This window comes from Giraffa tippelskirchi, chromosome 4 (genome assembly GCF_054371585.1).
Source record: "Giraffa tippelskirchi isolate mGirTip1 chromosome 4, T2T-mGirTip1v1.2.pri, whole genome shotgun sequence".
NCBI lineage: Eukaryota > Metazoa > Chordata > Mammalia > Artiodactyla > Giraffidae > Giraffa > Giraffa tippelskirchi.
This window is the reverse complement of record NC_137278.1, coordinates 14,341,201-14,357,935: the sequence shown is the minus strand read 5'-3', so window position 1 is coordinate 14,357,935 and position 16,735 is coordinate 14,341,201. Positions and strand designations below refer to the sequence as shown.

Here is a 16,735-nt window from a genome sequence, read left to right as displayed (position 1 = left end):
CTAAGTCAGGCAACTCCTTCATTCACTGGTTGCCATGGATAGAATATGAAGCTGGCATTTTCTGTGCCCTTTCAGTTCTTTTGTCTGATTAGAAAGAATCACATAATATCTAGGGAGAGGTGAGCACAGATGGAGATGGGGAAAGAGAAAGTAGAAAATTGACATTTTGAGACAAAAAGAAAAAAGAAGAATACTAAGAAAGATAGCCACAAATACCAATAGTCAGGCAATGAGTATTGCAAACAAAATACAAATAATAACACAATATAAGTAGGATGTAAAATAAGTATGTTTGCAACCCTGAGTAAGTAAAGGAAGTCATAACAGCCATAAATGTAGGATAAGAATTTAAGGAACATCTGAGATAAAAACAAGCAGATGTGAAAAAAAAAGAAACTGGAAATATTGAGAATGAAAAATATATTCATTAAAATAAAATAGCATACCTTTAAGACTGGATATGTCAGAGAAATAACCAGCAAAGTTAAAACTACCTCTGAGTAATTCACCTAAATATGGCTTTAAAATGAAAGTGCAATTAAGAAACATGGATGAAAATTTAAAGGATTCAAAAACTTACCTAATAAAAAGTTTCAAAAGAAGAAATAAGACAGAACTTGCTAGATGCATATTTGAAAAGAAAAAAGCAAATGCTTTTTTTTCAAAATAAAAGATAAGACTTTTCAGATTGAAAAACTATCAAGCATTTTAAGGTAAAATAAATTCATATCAAGATATAACCAAGTGCAACTTCAGAAAATTAAGGATGAGCAAGTTATAAAACCTACAGAAGGTTTTACAAGGAAGACAGGTTGCCTTCTAAACAATGACATTCAGCAGAAATGTCATCAGTAAAAAAATAAATTCCTGAAATCTTCAAAGGGTTGAGGGAAAATAATTTCAACATAAAATTCTATACCTAGTTAAACTATTTAATATATAGGACATAAAAAGGCATTTTCAACATTCAGAAGTCAAGATGAGAGGCTACTTAAACACTTGCCAAAAGATTTACTTAACAGTGACATTTAACAAGAAGAATAATGGACATAGAACAAAGAGGTGCAAAGTAAGAAACCATGGTAAGTCCATGGCCTGGAGGAGTATATTAGTAAATCCTCTTAATTCCTAGATGAAAACCAACAACAATAAAAAATAAGCAAATAAAAAAAAAATACTGTAGTTCAGTTAAAATATATTTGTGTAATGTAAGATGTAAGAAGTAATTAACTTGTCATTAATCAAAACACATATAAGCAAATTAATTCAAGTTTTACAAAGCCATTATAAACTTGAATTCACTTTAGAACTCAGGACTAAGATGTTCACAAAAGACACAAAGACAATAAACCCACAAAAAAGGAAGAAAATTAAGAAAATGAATGAAGATTAACCTGGTAAATGACATACCAAAAGAAAGCCAATATAATAAATTAACACTCAAAAGTAAGGTTTTAATTAGAAAGCATGAAAAGTGATGAAAAACATGATGAAACAATGAAAGAAGATATAGTGATTATGCATCTGACAATATACCTTCAAAACATACAAAACAAAAACTGATAGGGTCACAAAGAATAAAAAACAAATCTATAATCATAGGAAAATCTAACACAAGTCTATGCAAAATTAATAAATAAAGCAGATCTTAAAAAACAAGAAGTAAGGATATGTAAGGTGTGAGAAAAAATGAAATGAACAAGATTGTTCTAATAGTATTTTCCATGGAACTTGATAAATTGATTCTAAAGGTGAGATCAAATTTTAAAAGTTCAACCATAGCTCTGAAAATTCTGAATAGGGAAAAGGAGGCTTTTACATCATCTACTGAAATGGTAGACGAGCTCCCTTTGGGCTTACCTGGTGGCTCAGTGGTAAAGACTCCACCTGCCAATATGGGAGACCCAGGTTCTAGCCCCGGGTTGGGACAATCCCATGGAGAAAGGAATGGCAACACATTCCAGTATTCTTGCCTGGGAAATCCCATGGACAGAGGAGACTGGAGGGGTACAGTCCATGGGGTCGCAAAGAGTCACACACAACCTAGTGACTAACAATTTCACTTTGCGCTTCCCTGATGGCTCAGCAGTTTTAGCAGCTTTAGAATCCACCTGCAGTGCAGGAGACACAAGAGATGAGCATTTGAACCCTGTGTTGGGCAGATCCCCTGGAGAAGGGGATGGTAACCATTGCACTTCAGTATTCTTGCCTGAAAAAGTCCATGGACAGAGGAGCCTGGAGGGCTACAGTCCATAGGGTTGCAAAGAATCAGACATGACTGAGTGACTAAGCACAGCACAGCACGCACGTGCACACACACACACACACACACACACACACACATGCACGCACATTGAAATGGCAAAAATCATGAGACTGTTGTGAAGATGAAATGAAACAGGTCCTCAGAGCCCCGGGTGCCTCACTCCCTTTCTCTGCACCTGCAAGACTGAAGGCGGGCTTTGGCACAGGGGCAAGAAATGTTGCTTCCATTCTCTTATTTGAGACCAGCTGGTGATGGCCCCCTAGCCAGGAGCCATGAATCCACCTAGAGGATGAAGAAGCATCAGGAAAGGACAGACAGGTCCACTCTTCCCATCCCGGCTCAGTCCACCAGAGCTCATGTCCATCAAAGCGAGTGGGAAAAGCTGCATTCCTTCTGAAAAGAAGCTCCAGACCAGAAAGAGAACAAATGGGATACAATGTTCTCCAGAAACCATTTCAGGGTGGATACATCAGAGAGCATGTCATCTGCTCACGGATGAACAGACGTCTTGCTCTCTGAATCAAGGAGAACATTTGTCTGAGGCCGCAATGGTTTTGATGGGAGATTTCCACAGGCATGGAGGAAGGAAGCCTCTGTTCATAGATGATTGTGTTATCTACTGACACTTTCTTGTCACCTGACTGCAGCCAGGCAGCAAGTGGGTGGGCAAGTCTTGATGCCAGGCTCTGCTCTAACTGACACGTCTCATTGGTCGAGAATTCCTCTGTCTAGGTTATTTTCCTATAAAAGAAAAACTGGATGCCACAATGTCCAAGCTATTTTGTAGTCTAAATGTATACAATTCCCAATGAATAGTTACGATAGACTGAATAAATAGGCCATTGGCAGAAATGCAAACATTTAGCTGAAGTTTATCTGGAGAGATTTTAATGCTGTATGGACTGGAGCTCTTGGGAATGGGCAAGGGTGCTGTCTGATTTACAGAGAAAGAAAGTGTTAGTCATTCCGTTGTGTCCAACTTTTTGCGACCCCATGGACTGTAGCCCAGGCTCCTCTGTCCATGGAGTTTTCCAGGCAAGAACACTAGACTGGGTTACCATGACCTCCTCCAGCGGATCTTCCCCACTCAGGAACTGAACCTGGGTCTCCTGCATTGCAGGTGGATTCTTTACTGTCTGAGCCACCAGGGAAGCCACCAGGGAAACCATCTGGTTTCTATGATGGACAGTAAGAGGTACCAATGGTTGTCTGGAGCCAGTAGGGCAACCAGCCTGGTAGGGCCAAGGTGGCTCCACCATGCGCTGAGGAGCCCAGAATGTCACAGTCCACTGCTTACAAAGCAAAGGGCCTTGGCAAGTTGATGCCTCCCAGGAGGGGGAGAGAAATAACTCTAGATGGCAGAGTGATGGAGAGCTTTTTAGAGCAGCTTTCTGAGGAAATGCATTCTTTGGAAGTGGGCTTTCTGTTGAGACCAGCAGCCCCTAAGGACCCCAGTGACAACCCCGGGGCTCTTGAGCTGCTACTGCTGTTTCAGCCCTAATGTGCTAAAGAACCACAATGCATAATGACAAACGGGTGGGGGAGAACAAAGAATATTCAGGAGAAGGTATTCCCCCATTAAGCAAACCTGGTTTGTCATTGGAAAGCCCTTCAAAGGACAGCTTCCTAAAGATTAATCCCTAGGCCCCAGCTCAGTAGAATCCTGGAGGTAAGGCCCAAGGCTCTGTTTGTTTGAAGGGCCTCCCATGTACTTCTGGTGATGAGCTGTGGGTCCCCTTGACCCAGATCCTCCAGTCTTCACGTGGGAGGTTCTCGTCATGGATGGCACCTGGCAATTTTGTCCACATCCAAGAGGGAAAGCAAAATGGGTACACCAGGTCTCCACCTTCTTAACATTCTTTCTCAAGAACCCTCCACATCTAGAAGCAGAGGAAACCCTGGGTCCAGCCCATTTCCCCCACCCCTCCTGGATAACACTGCTCTTCTTGGGCCACATCCTGAATCTCCCAGCATCTAACCTGCCCATCTCAAAACAGAGTCCTCAACATCAACAGGTTGGGAATAAATGAGCCTAAAATTGTGAGAGGGCACATGTCTAAAAATGCCTGTGTGTTTGCTGCTACGTGCTTTCTTGCCATACAATCTACAAAAACTTACTTTAGGAATATGTATTCACACAGCTCTTGGGCAAGACTATACTCCTTAGCCACTGAAGTTCAGTTCACTTCAGTCTCTCAGTCATGTCCGACTCTTTTTGGCCTTGTGGACTGCAGCACACCAGGCTTCCCTGTCCATCACCAACTCCCAGAGCTTACTCAAACTCATGTTCATTAAGTCGGTGATGCCATCCAACCATCTCATCCGCTGTCGTCCCCTTCTTCTCCCGCCTTCAATCTTTCCCAGCATCAGGGTCTTCTCCAATGAGCCAGTTCTTTGTATCAGGTGGCCAAAGTATTGGAGTTTCAGCTTCAGCATCAGCCCCTCCAGTGAATATTCAGGACTGATTTCCTTTAGGATGGACTGGTTGGATCCCCTTGCAGTTCAAGGGACTCTCAAGAGTCTTCTCCAATACCACAGCTCAAAAGCATCAATTCTTCAGGGCTCAGCTTTCTTTATAGTCCAACTTTCACATCCATACATGACTACCGGGAAAACCATAGCTTTGACTAGATGGACATTTGTTGGTAAAGTAATGTCTCTACTTTTTAATATGCTGTCTAGGTTGGTCATAGCTTTTCTTCCAAGGAACAAGTGTCTTTTAATTTCATGGCTGTAGTCACCATCTGCAGTGACGTTGGAGCCTGAAAAAATAAAGTCTGTCACTGTTTCCACTGTTTCCGTATCTATTTGCCATGAAGTGATCAGACCAGATGCCATGATCTTAGTTTTCTGATTTTGAAATTTAAGCCAACTTTTTCACTCTCCTCTTTTCCTTTGCCTTTAGCTTCTCTTCTTTTCTCAGCTATTTGGAAGGCCTCCTCAGACAACCATTTGCCTTTTTGCATTTCTTTTTCTTGGGGATGGTCTTGATCACTGCTTCCTGTACAGTGTCAGGAACCTGCATCCATAGTTCTTCAGGCACTCTGTCTATCAGATCTAATCCCTTGAATCTATTTGTAACTTCCACTGTAAAATTATAAGGGATTTGAATAGGTCACACCTGAATGGTCTAGCGGTTTTCCCTACTTTCTTCAATTTAAGTCTGAATTTGGCAATAAGGAGTTCATGGTCTGTGCCATAGTCAGCTCCCAGTCTTGTTTTTGCTGACTGTATAGAGCTTCTCCATCTTTGGCTGCAAAGAATGTAATCAGTCTGATTTCAGTATTGACCATCTGGTGATGTCTATGTGTAGAGTTGTCTCTTATGCTGTTGGAAGAGGGTGTTTGCTATGACCAGTGTGTCCTCTTGGCAAAACTCTGTTAGCCTTTGCCCTGTTTCATTTTGTATTCCAAGGCCGAATTTGCCTGTAACTCCAGGTATCTCTTGACTTCCTACTTTTGCATTCCAGTCCCCTATAATGAAAAGGACATCTTTATTGTGTGTGTTAGTTCTAGAAGGTCTTGTAGGTCCTCATAGAACCATTCAGCTTCTTCCGCCCTACTGATTGGAGCATAGACTTGGATTACTGTGATACTGAATAGCCCCTTCTGTGGGACAATAAATTACATTTGAAACCACACCCTCCCTTAAAAAACATGTACAAGCTTCCAACTGCAAATTGATGCTTTCTGTCCCTCTGAAACTTTTGTACTCAGTCTATGTACACTGATTCTCTATCAGCCTGTTTGTGATCCGGAGACTTCCTTCATCCCTCATTCACTCCCTCCTTCCCTCACTCACTCTTCTAACTCATCAAATGCCTTTTATTGGGTAGAAATTCAACAAAATACTGAGAATACAAAAATAGAAGATATTATTCCTCTCTTAAAAACCCTACAACCAAGTTGAACAGAAAAAAAGAAAAAACAATGTTTTTAAAAATAGTGTAAGAGACTATTATGACAGCATCAAGCATACTAATATTTGCATTATAGGGATCCCATGAGAAGAGAGAGAGAGAAGGGGACAGAGGACTTACTGGGAAAAATAATAGGTGAAAACTTTCCTAACCTGGGAAAGGATACCTCCACCCATGTCCAGGGAGCAGAGGAGGTCCCCAGCAAGATGAAGACAAAGAGTTTCACATCAAGGCACATTTTAATTAAAATGGTAGAAGTTAAAGAGAAAGAGAAAATCTTAAATGCATCAACAGAAAAGCAACTGACTATTTACTTGAGAACTCCCATAAAACTCTCAGCTGAGTTTTCAGAAGAAACTTGCAGACCAGAGGGAGTGGCATGATATATTCAAAGTGTTGAAAGCAAACAACCTGCCACTGAAATACTCTGCCCAGCAGAGCTATCATTCAGATTAAAAGGAGAGATAAAGAGTTTTACAGACAAGCAAAAGCTAAAAGAGTTCAGCACCACTAAACTGGCCTTACAAGAAATGTTAAAGGGACTTCTCTAAGTGGAAAGGAAAGACCGCAGCTACAAATATGAAAATGACAAAAGGAAAAAATCTCACTGGTAAACACAGACAACAGTAAAAGAGCAGATCAGACACTTATAAAGCTAGTGCGTGCACGCTGACTCTGCGACCTCATGGACTGTAGCCCACCATGCTCCTCTGTCCATGGGATTCTCTAGGCAAGAATGCTGAAATGGGTTGCCATTTCCTCCTCCAGGGGATCTTCCCAACCCAGGGATTGAACCTGAGTCTCTTACATCTCCTGCATTGGCAGGCACGTTCTTTAAACCATTAGCATCACCTGGAAAGCCCACATTGGCATATACTCATTCATAAAAAATGAAATCTTGCCAGTGACAACAACATGATGGCTCTAGAGGATATTATGCTAAGTGAAATAAGTCAGGCAGGAAAAGACAAATCCCTCATGATCTCACTTATCCGAGGAATCCAAAAAGGAAACAAACAAAACAAAATGAAAATACTTACAAATAAAGAGGTTAAAAAAAAAAAGAGAGTGATTGCCAGCAGAGGAGGTTGGTGAGTAAAATATATGCAAAGGATTAAGAGGTACAAACCTTCAGTTACATAATAGATAAGTCAAGGGGATTCAATATACAACATAGGAATGTGGTCGATAATATCGTAATAAGATTGTTTGGGGATTTACTAGAGTTATTGTGCTGATTATTTCATGGCATATGCAAATGTCAAGTCACCTGAAATTTACATAATATTGTGCGTCAACTGTATTTCAATAAAAAGAACCCTACAACTAATCTCCAACTCGACCCGCTTGAACAAATCTATGGTGAACCGCTTCATTAAAAATCAAATACCCTCTCTTGTGCAACACATACAAAACTACTCACTTCCTTTCTCTGGGCCTCAGGGAGTGTGTCTGAGGCACTGGCTTTCAAATCATGTTCTCCACAGATCTCATTCAGTGCTCAGCTAGAGGAGCCGTCTCTTCTGAAGAGTGGAATTCCAGCTTCCCTCTGTATCGTCAGCTCTACCGGCGAGCGTGTAACCTGGAGCTGATTTCTCGTGAGGCGCTTTCAAAATCCCTGGTGTCAATGAGATGCAAGGGTCCTTCCAGAATCTGCACTCTGTGATTTTGAGATCATATAAAAGGGCCATATTTGCAGGATATCTGCATGAAGAAGAGTTTGGATTGATGATACAGGGGAAAGGGAACTACGGTAAGAGACAATTGGAGGGCTACACAGGCTGAAATGAAAGTATGAGTGTTTAATTCCTCCCTTGAAGCCAAACATGAGAGGCTGGGAGAAAGTGTCCAAGTGGTTTCATGCAACCAGAATAGATTTTAATGATCACCTGGCACCTTCCAAAATTACAGCTGTGAATGGGGTTATTTTTATCAGTCGATATTCATCAAAAGAAAATTCAATGTGCTCTGTATTCATTAAATGCTGATATACACAGTCCATGACTAAATTATTCATCTTTTTATTGTTTTAAGTGTCCAAGTGAATGCTGCCTGCCTAGACACTTAATAGTAAGGAACCAAGTATTTAAATATTTGACCTGTTCACATAACTGCCAAGAGAAAAGAGCATTTTTAAGCTTAAAAAAAAAAAAAGCAGAAAAATAGAGCTCAAAGTAATGCATACATTAAAAGTTATTTTTATTAGTCTCCAAATTATCTCCATGTTGAGAATTTGTTGTATAGCTTTGATGATGTAAGTTGTGAGTAGGGTTTCTCTGGTTCCTGATGTCTCATTGGAACTGAAATTCATCAGGGTGTAAGAGATTTGCAAGAAATTTTCATCAGTCTTAAATTATCCACTCAAGTTTTTAAAATAAGGAAACATGTGGCTTGGTTAAAGTGCCCCCATTACCACCATGTTGAGGGCAGGCCTGTCCACACAGTCCCAAGGCTGCTAAGAAATTGTGCCCTTCCTTTGTTCTCTGAGTGGACGCTGTCTCAGGAAAGAGCTTTCCTTTTAGAGAAGATTCAGTCATTCTGACAAAGCAGTCTTTTTTTCTCTTCCATTTATGGCAATGTGCGTAAGATGAAAATTAGAGTGAAAAATGGATTTTGACTGAAAACTGAACTGGCAAATATAATTAGTGTCTCCAGTGCAGCACGGGCTTGAGTGTCCTCTGCCCTCATCAGTCAAAGGTCACTGTCTGACCACCTCCAGGCCCCATCCTGCAGCTCTGCTCTGCTGAGCTCCCAGGAAGGTGTACGGAGACAGACACCCTTGTCTCCAGATGGGCGATGGCTCCACACGGGCCTCCTCAGGGGGAGAGGAGGGGAGAGTGGGCGACCCGTGTCCCCGTCCTGCGATGAGGTGGCTCAGGCATCCTGGGGGGGTCAGCCCGCCCCAGGGGACTCCCAGACTCAGCCTGCATAAGCTCTTGATTCCAAGCTTCTCTTTCTTGTCTTACTTTATTCCCCTGCCCACAGAGGCTGAAGCAATGACCCAGTCAGCTTCTCTGTCCATCACCACCCTGGGGCCTCTCATGACCTCAGCAGTCCATGCAGCCGTCCTGAGTTCAACCAGCGTGGACAGGAGCTGCTGGGCAAGCAAGGGGGTCATCGCTCCAACCCTCGATCCATAAGACCAATTTCAGCGTTTCAGGCCGCCCCATGAGCTCGCTGAGCGTGAAAATCCACATCTCTTAACAGACCCTGACCTGCTGTCTTCTCCAGGCTCCCTGTGTGTGAGCCAGTACCGCCTCCCTCAGGAGAAATGGCCCTGGGCTCCGTAAGCGGTCCAGGTGTGCAGACCTCAGGATAAGGATGAGCCGTGATGATGCAACAGTGCTCTGTGGGGCCTCAGTTCTTTCACATGAATCGTCCCGTTTTTTCTTCACACACACACAAACAGAAAACCACACACACACAAAACCACACACACAAAAAACATACACACAAACCACACATACACACACACACAAACACAAAACCACACACACAAAACCACACACACAAACACAAAACCACACACACACAAACCATACACACAAATATACACACAAATCCACTGAGGATGCAGAGGGGAAGGACAAGTCATTTATTGTCACTTGTGGAATATATTTGCAATCCTTAAACTGACACTGATAAGTAAGTTATACCTTTCATTTCACAGAAGGATAAGCTGAGATCACACAGGTTAAATAACCTGTCCACTGCCAGTGCTGTTAGCGAGCTGCTGCTGGATCCAGAAGACAGTTCCTGGCCCTCCAAGCAGCTCGTTTCATCTCATTACATACCTCTGCACCCTGCTAGTGCAAATCCCCTGTGATGGAGGTGTCCTCAGGCTTATCTGGGTGGCTCTTCATCCTATCTGCAAGCAGGCTCAGGGCAGGTTGTAGAAAGACTCTCAGATGCAGTGGGGAAGCTACAGGTGTGCCAGTCTGGGTAGGCACTGGGAGAAGAGGCGAACCCAGCCTGTCAACTCAGGGCTGAAGGTCTAGGGGGTCGTGGGGCTCTGTGGACACCCCCCAGGGAAGCAGGAGGTAGGTAAGTCTCACTGACCCGGATGGAGGCCCACAAGGGGCCAGCCAGCCCCAGTGCTGGAGCTGGGCCGAGGGACAGGGAGGTGAGGCTGCCCAGTGCTGCCCAAACTGGTTCAGCCAGGATGGATGCCCACAGGTGGTCCACACCAACATGAGCTGATGGCCAAAAACTCAGATCAAATGCAGCAACAGCGCTGGTGGGGACAAACAGGGAGCGAGCAGGGCAGCCCCTGGAGTGGACACGGGGCAGTGTCCAGAGGGCAAGGGCAGCACCCTCCTCCCCACCATTCACCTAATGAGAGCAGTGGCAGCAAGAAAGGAATAAGCAGGTTGGAGCATCCTCAGGGGCCTGTTTGGAGAAAGAAGAGTGTTTGGGAGCCAGGTGGGTGGCTCCCAACAAATGGATGGGTGACCAGGCTTCCCAGTCTCCAAGGCTGGCTTCCCAGTCTCTCCACTCAGCTGTGGATCCCTGGTCTCTACTTCACGGGTCCCAGGTGTGCAGCAGCATCACCAACTGCAGGAACAATGGTTTGCACATGCAAACACCTGCAGCCTGTGATAGAGCAGAAGAAATCCCCTCAACCATAGAACACCTATCGGGGGTCACTGTGCTATCTCTTCAGTCATGCCCGACTCTTTGTGACCACATGGACTCTAGCCCACCAGGCTCCTCTGTCCATGGGATTCTCCAGGCAAGAATACCAGAGTGGGTTCCCATTCCCTCCTCCAGGGGAACTTCCCGACCCAGGGATCAAACCTGCGTCTCTTGTGCCTCCTGCACTGGCGGGTGGGTTCTTTATCACTGGGCCCCCGGGGAAGCCCATAGGCTGCTAGGTTTTGCATCCTGATCTTTCTCTCTTGGTTATAATGTCACAGCAAGTCGTTCTTTCAGAGCCAGATTTCCTAGTGGGTTTCAAGAATATGATGGTGACAAACTTGCAGAGCATCCCTGCCACACAACAGGAGGTTATCTAGCTGAGCTCAGTGAGTCCTATGGTGAGTCCAGAGTTGAGCATCCCCATGGCAAGAGGGAGGGGAGGTCGTGGCAGGAGGAGACCAAGGAACAGAAGCGCCAGCAGACGAGGAGACCTCACCTCGGGGAGGCGCTAGGGCCCTGCCTGCTCCCTCCTGGCGGCTCCCACGCTGAGGAAGGCCAGCATGGATGTCCCTGACCCCAGGAGTCCAGGAGGGGCCAGGAACCTAAAAAAAAAAAAAAGTTTGTTCTTAGAAACTCCCCTGAAATGGTCCTGCCGTCCTGAGTGGGAAGCTGCCCGCAGAGCTGCAGAGGCCCAGCCCCCTAGGACCACACCTGGACCCCCACAGACCCCATAGCCCTCTCCCTGCCTCCTCCCCGCCCCCCTACCCTCTCCATCTGAGCATCCACTGCACATCTGATGCTCAACAACAAACAAAACAAAGTTCCCAACCCACTTGTGGCACTTACATTTTAGCTGGAGAGATATTTATAAATAAACAGATGAATAATAGCAAATGCATTATATCATCTTAAGAAGAGACTGTGCCCTGAATCCAAATAAAAGAGCAGCAAAGACTTTCAGGATGTCTGGGAGGAGGTGGTCTGAGTGAGGGGCATGGAGTCCAGCTGAGAATGGAGAGGGCTGTGACACCTGAGAAGGATGAAAGGAGGAATCGTCTAGTGCCATTGAATCTCTGTAGAATCCAGATTCCACTGAAGAAAATAATGATGATGGTTATATTTTTAAAGGCTGATATTTGCAGACCCTGGAAACAAATTCCTTTGTAAATATTTTAAATTATGATGAAAAATTTTAGATTTCAACCTAAAAATGTATAGACACATAATTTTCTAAATTACATTTAGGTGTACAAGGACAAAAGTATTGATGTATATGAATATATGAAGTCCCCTGATTGAGATCCTTTCCCATCACTCACTGCCACAGGTGAACACAAATGATATTTCCAAGCTCTAACTATCAACGCTTCACTGGCACTTTTACTTAACTTTCATGTAAGATGAAGGCAGTATGATTAGCCTTCTTTTGAGAAAAGAGAGACTCATCTGAAATCACAGGAACCAGTGAAATGGCAAGGATGAGACCATGAACTTCTGAGGCCCAGAGGGCGAGGCATTTCTGCCGGAGAATAAGAAACACAGGTCAAGGAGCCCAACCGAAGAGCCACATTTTCTTCGAGGTGTTTTCATTCACCTTCTAAATGTGAGATCTATCTCCTTTTTTGGTGAGCCAGTTGACCAGAAAATTGTCCTAATAAGGACTGCACATAAGTAGACTTCAAGTATCATAAATCTGAATCAGAGACAATCCAATCATCTCATCCTCTGTTGTCCCCTTCTCCTCTTGCCCTCAATCTTTCCCAGCACCAGGGTCTTTTCTAATGACCAAGTTCACCTTATCCCAGGAATACAACATTCCTCTGTCATTTAACTGGAGCCGATTATACAGAGTGAAGTAAGCCAGAAAGAAAAACACCAATACAGTATACTAACATACATATGGAATTTAGAAAGATGGTAACGATAATCCTATATGCAAGACAGAAAAAGAGACACAGATGTATAGAACAGTCTTTTGGACTCTCTGGGAGACAGCAAGGGTGGGATGATCTGAGAGAATAGCATTGAAACATGTATATTATCATATGTGAAACAGTTCACCAGTCCATGTTCGATGCATGAGACAGGATGCTCAGGGCTGGTGCACTGGGATGACCCTGAGGGATGGGATGGGGAGGGAGGTGGGAGGGGTTTTCAAGATGGGGAACACATGTAAACCCATGGCTGATTCATATCAATGTATGGCAAAAACCACCACAATATTGTAAAGTAATTAGCCTCCAATGAAAATAAATAAATTAAAAAAATAATAATAAAATAAAAAGCTATTAAATAATGACATGAAAGTAAGTAGCCTCCAATTAAAATAAATAAGTTAATTTTTTTAAAAAATAATTAATAACATGAATCAATTTATAACAAAATAAATTACAAACCCCATCACTATCCCCATAGATGCAATGAAATCAAGTTCAATATCCATTCAAGATAAATATTCTTAGCAACCAGGGAATAAATTAATAGAGAATGCTAAAAACAAATGCTTCAAAGAAAAATCAACAGGAAAATGTTTAAAACATTCTCTTTAGGAGTAAGAATGAGGTAAGCATACTCACTGTCCCCATTCCTATTCAATATTGAACTATAAAGAAAGGAAGAAAAGAAAAAACTGAAAATATATAAAAAGATGGAAAAGGAAGAAGATTGTACATAGGAAGACCAAAAGAACAGCCAGTTAATTTATTAGGATTAAGAGGAGTTAAGGTCTGCTGGACATGAAATCACCATGTAAATGCCAGCAGCATTTCTGTAGCCAGCAATAAACATTTGAAAATATAAACCTATAATTCTCCATAGCAACAAAAACACACAGAGAAAAAAATTTAACAAAAAATGTGTAAGGTTTTTATGGAGAATATTAAATGCCACTGAAAGACTTTGGTCATCTTTTTTGTGGTCTTTTTGTGGCTATTGAGAAAGATATCTTTTTTGAAACAATATATTCTAAACACATAAAACACCTAATAAGGAGAGGAGAATGTCCATTTTCATGGATAGGAAAGCTTGACCGTATAAAGTTATAAATTCTCCTTGATTTATCTCTCTTCAAAACAGTCTCCCTCAAAATCCCAATCAGCTTTTGAAGACCTGGAAAGCAGTTATAAACAGTGAGCCGGTCCACTTCGGGGATCTGCCTGCTGCTCCCTGGACGGATTTTCTATCCGTGAACCCGCACCAGCCTTCTCCTAACTGTCTGAGCTTTAGTATCTAATGAGGTTAGTGAAGGAATTCCTTGTTTTTCAAAGTTGACTTGAATATTTGTGGCATGTTGTGTTTTACAGACAGACACCATATGTTCTTAACTCCACTCCCACCAACAAGTGAGTGCACATTCCCTTCTCTTGAATCTACAAGGCATTCTGTGACGGACCCACCATACAGAATGATGAAAATGATGCTTTTATGATTTCCGAGGCTAGACTGTGGAAGGATGCAGCTTCAGCCTGGCTCTCTCGGGACACATGCTTTGGATCCCTGAACCAACATATAGGCAGTCATGCTACCCTGATTAAAGGCAAAAGAAGGGGGCAGCATAGGATGAGATGCTTGGATGGCATCACCAACTCAACGGACATGAATTTGAGCAAACTCCAGGAGATAGTGAAGGACTGGAGAGCCTGGCATGGTGCAGTCCATTAGTTCAGTTCAGTCACTCAGTCGTGTCCGACTCTTTGTGACCCCATGGACTGCAGCACGCCAGGCCATGAGGTCACAAAAAGTTGGACACAACTTAGCAACTGAATAACAACACCCTGATGGTGTATAGACCATGTGGAAAAATTATGTAGAGGGAGGAGCTCAGGAACGCCAACTGGAGAAGCACTCAGCAGTTTGCATCTGCCCAGCCTAGGTGCCCTGGGTGAGCCCTGGAGCTGACACCAAAGAAAGGGGAGATGACCCCCACCAGACCCCACCCAGATCACAGACTGGTGAGTAAAACACATAAAGTTTCGGGGTGGTTTGTAGTACAGCCATCGTAGCAAGAATGACATTCTCAGCCCTTTACTTTCATCAGCTTGGTACATTCCAGGAAAAAATCTTGCAGACCATTTAATAGAAATGCTTTGAATGAGGGATGAACATGGACATCTTTCCAACACTGAGTCTTGCCATCAGGACGTGTGCCACGCCAAATCCTTTACTCGGCGTCTATTGAAGTGATATACGTTTTCCTCCCACGAAATCACTGAAATGTGCTGAATTGCATATATTTTTTTCCTAATGATAAATGTCTTTGCATTCCTACCATAATCCCCCCTCTGTCAGAGGTACTTTTATGTACACTTCTGGAATTGATTTGCTAATATTTTACTTAAAGTTCAGCCTATGTTCATAAGAGGGATTAGTATATGATCTTTTTTTTTTTTTTTTTTTGCTAGGACATCAAGGTCAAAGCGAGCACGTAAAATGAACTGCCACATTTTTCTTCTTACTCAGCCAGCTGTCGATGGGCTGTGGTGGCACTGGCTGCCCCTGTGTTGGAGGAAAGCCTGAGGGGACTGAGTGGGGGATGGGTGTCTGCTGACTCAAGTTGGCCCAGGCACCCCCACGGGTCTCCACCCTCTCAGTGCGTCCAAGGGCACAACCGACTAGATGGGCCAGGTGTGGGCGGGAGAATGACTTGAGGAGCCCGCACGCAGTTTCGTCCAACTCGGGGACGACATCGACTGTGAGGCAACCTGCAGCAGCACCTGCTTTTGTCCTGGGTCCCTCTGGGTTCTTCCAGGTTTGGGACCACTTCCAGAATAAATTCCAAATAATCATTCTCTCTCTAAAAGGTGTTATCCCCATGGGTAAATAATTTGTGGGGTGAACCTCAGAGTGGATTCAATATTATTTTTTAATACATGTTTGTTTATTTGGATGCACCGGGTCTTTGCTGCAGTACGTGGGATCTAGCTCCCTGACCTGGAATTGAACCTGTGCCCCCTGCATCGGGAGTGCTGAGTGTTAGCCACTGGACCACTAGGGAAGTCTCCCAAAGTGGGTTCAATGTTCTAACAGTAGTGTGACTTATCCGCTCCACCTACCAGAATGAGGGATGTGAAGGGGAGGCGGGAACTGGCATCTCTCAAGCAAAGCCTTCTGCAACTCCTACCATCCTGGGCTGTGTTTCTGATGCAGACTGGACCACAGGGCACAGCCCTCCCATGGGCTGTGTGCCATCCACCCTGCTCCACAGACAGCATAGCAAAGCTTGAGAGGCTGTGGGGCTAACCCAGAGCTGGTGTGAAATGATGGAGCCAGGATGCAAAGCCGACTCACGGCTCCAGCTCCTCCAATACCGCCCTCTGGACGAGATTCAGGACCTGCCATTGATCAGACCTGTCACCTCATTTTTCTCGGAGCCTCGGTTTGCTCATTTGCAAATGAATGTGTGCTCAGCTGTATCTGATTCTTTTCAATCCCAGGCTCCTCTATGGGATTTCCCAGGCAAGAATACTGGAGTGGGTTGCCATTTCCTTCTCCAGGGGATCTTCCTGACCCAGGGATTAAACCCACGTCACCATTCCATGTTCGATGCATGGGACAGATGCTCAGGGCCGGGGCAGTGGGATGGCCCAGAGGGATGGGATGGGGGGGGGGGGGGGTCCAGGAGGGGGAACACATGTAGACCCATGGCTGGTTCATGTCAATGTATGGCAAAAACTATTACAATATTGTAAAGTAATTAGCCCCCAACTAAAATAAATAAATTTATTAAAAAAAAAAAAAACCCACGTCTCCTGACATTCCTGCATTAGCAGGCAGGTTCATTACTACTAGCACTGCCTGGGAGGGAAGATAAAAACCCCCACCAGACTTGTCCAATTTGAACAAGCCCTTCGAGTGCGCATACAAGATGAGCCGGGGTCATGCATATGGGGCAGGGGGACCTGGCAGATGTTCCA

At 43.8% G+C, this 16,735-nt stretch overlaps 1 long non-coding RNA gene across 2 annotated transcripts in view; it reads left to right on the top strand.

Annotated features, from left to right (window-relative positions):
• The window catches only part of LOC145544445 (uncharacterized), a 31,276-nt gene extending 17,217 nt beyond the window's left edge, over nucleotides 1-14,059 (top strand). The window contains exons 3-4 of one of the 2 annotated variants that reach the window (XR_014081428.1): nucleotides 7,673-7,938; nucleotides 13,899-14,059. This is a non-coding gene — a long non-coding RNA (uncharacterized LOC145544445). Of the gene's footprint in view, nucleotides 1-7,672; nucleotides 8,182-13,898 lie in introns of those variants that run through there. The other variant, XR_014081426.1, reaches the window with a different exon arrangement.
• The last annotated feature ends 2,676 nt before the right edge of the window (nucleotides 14,060-16,735 follow it).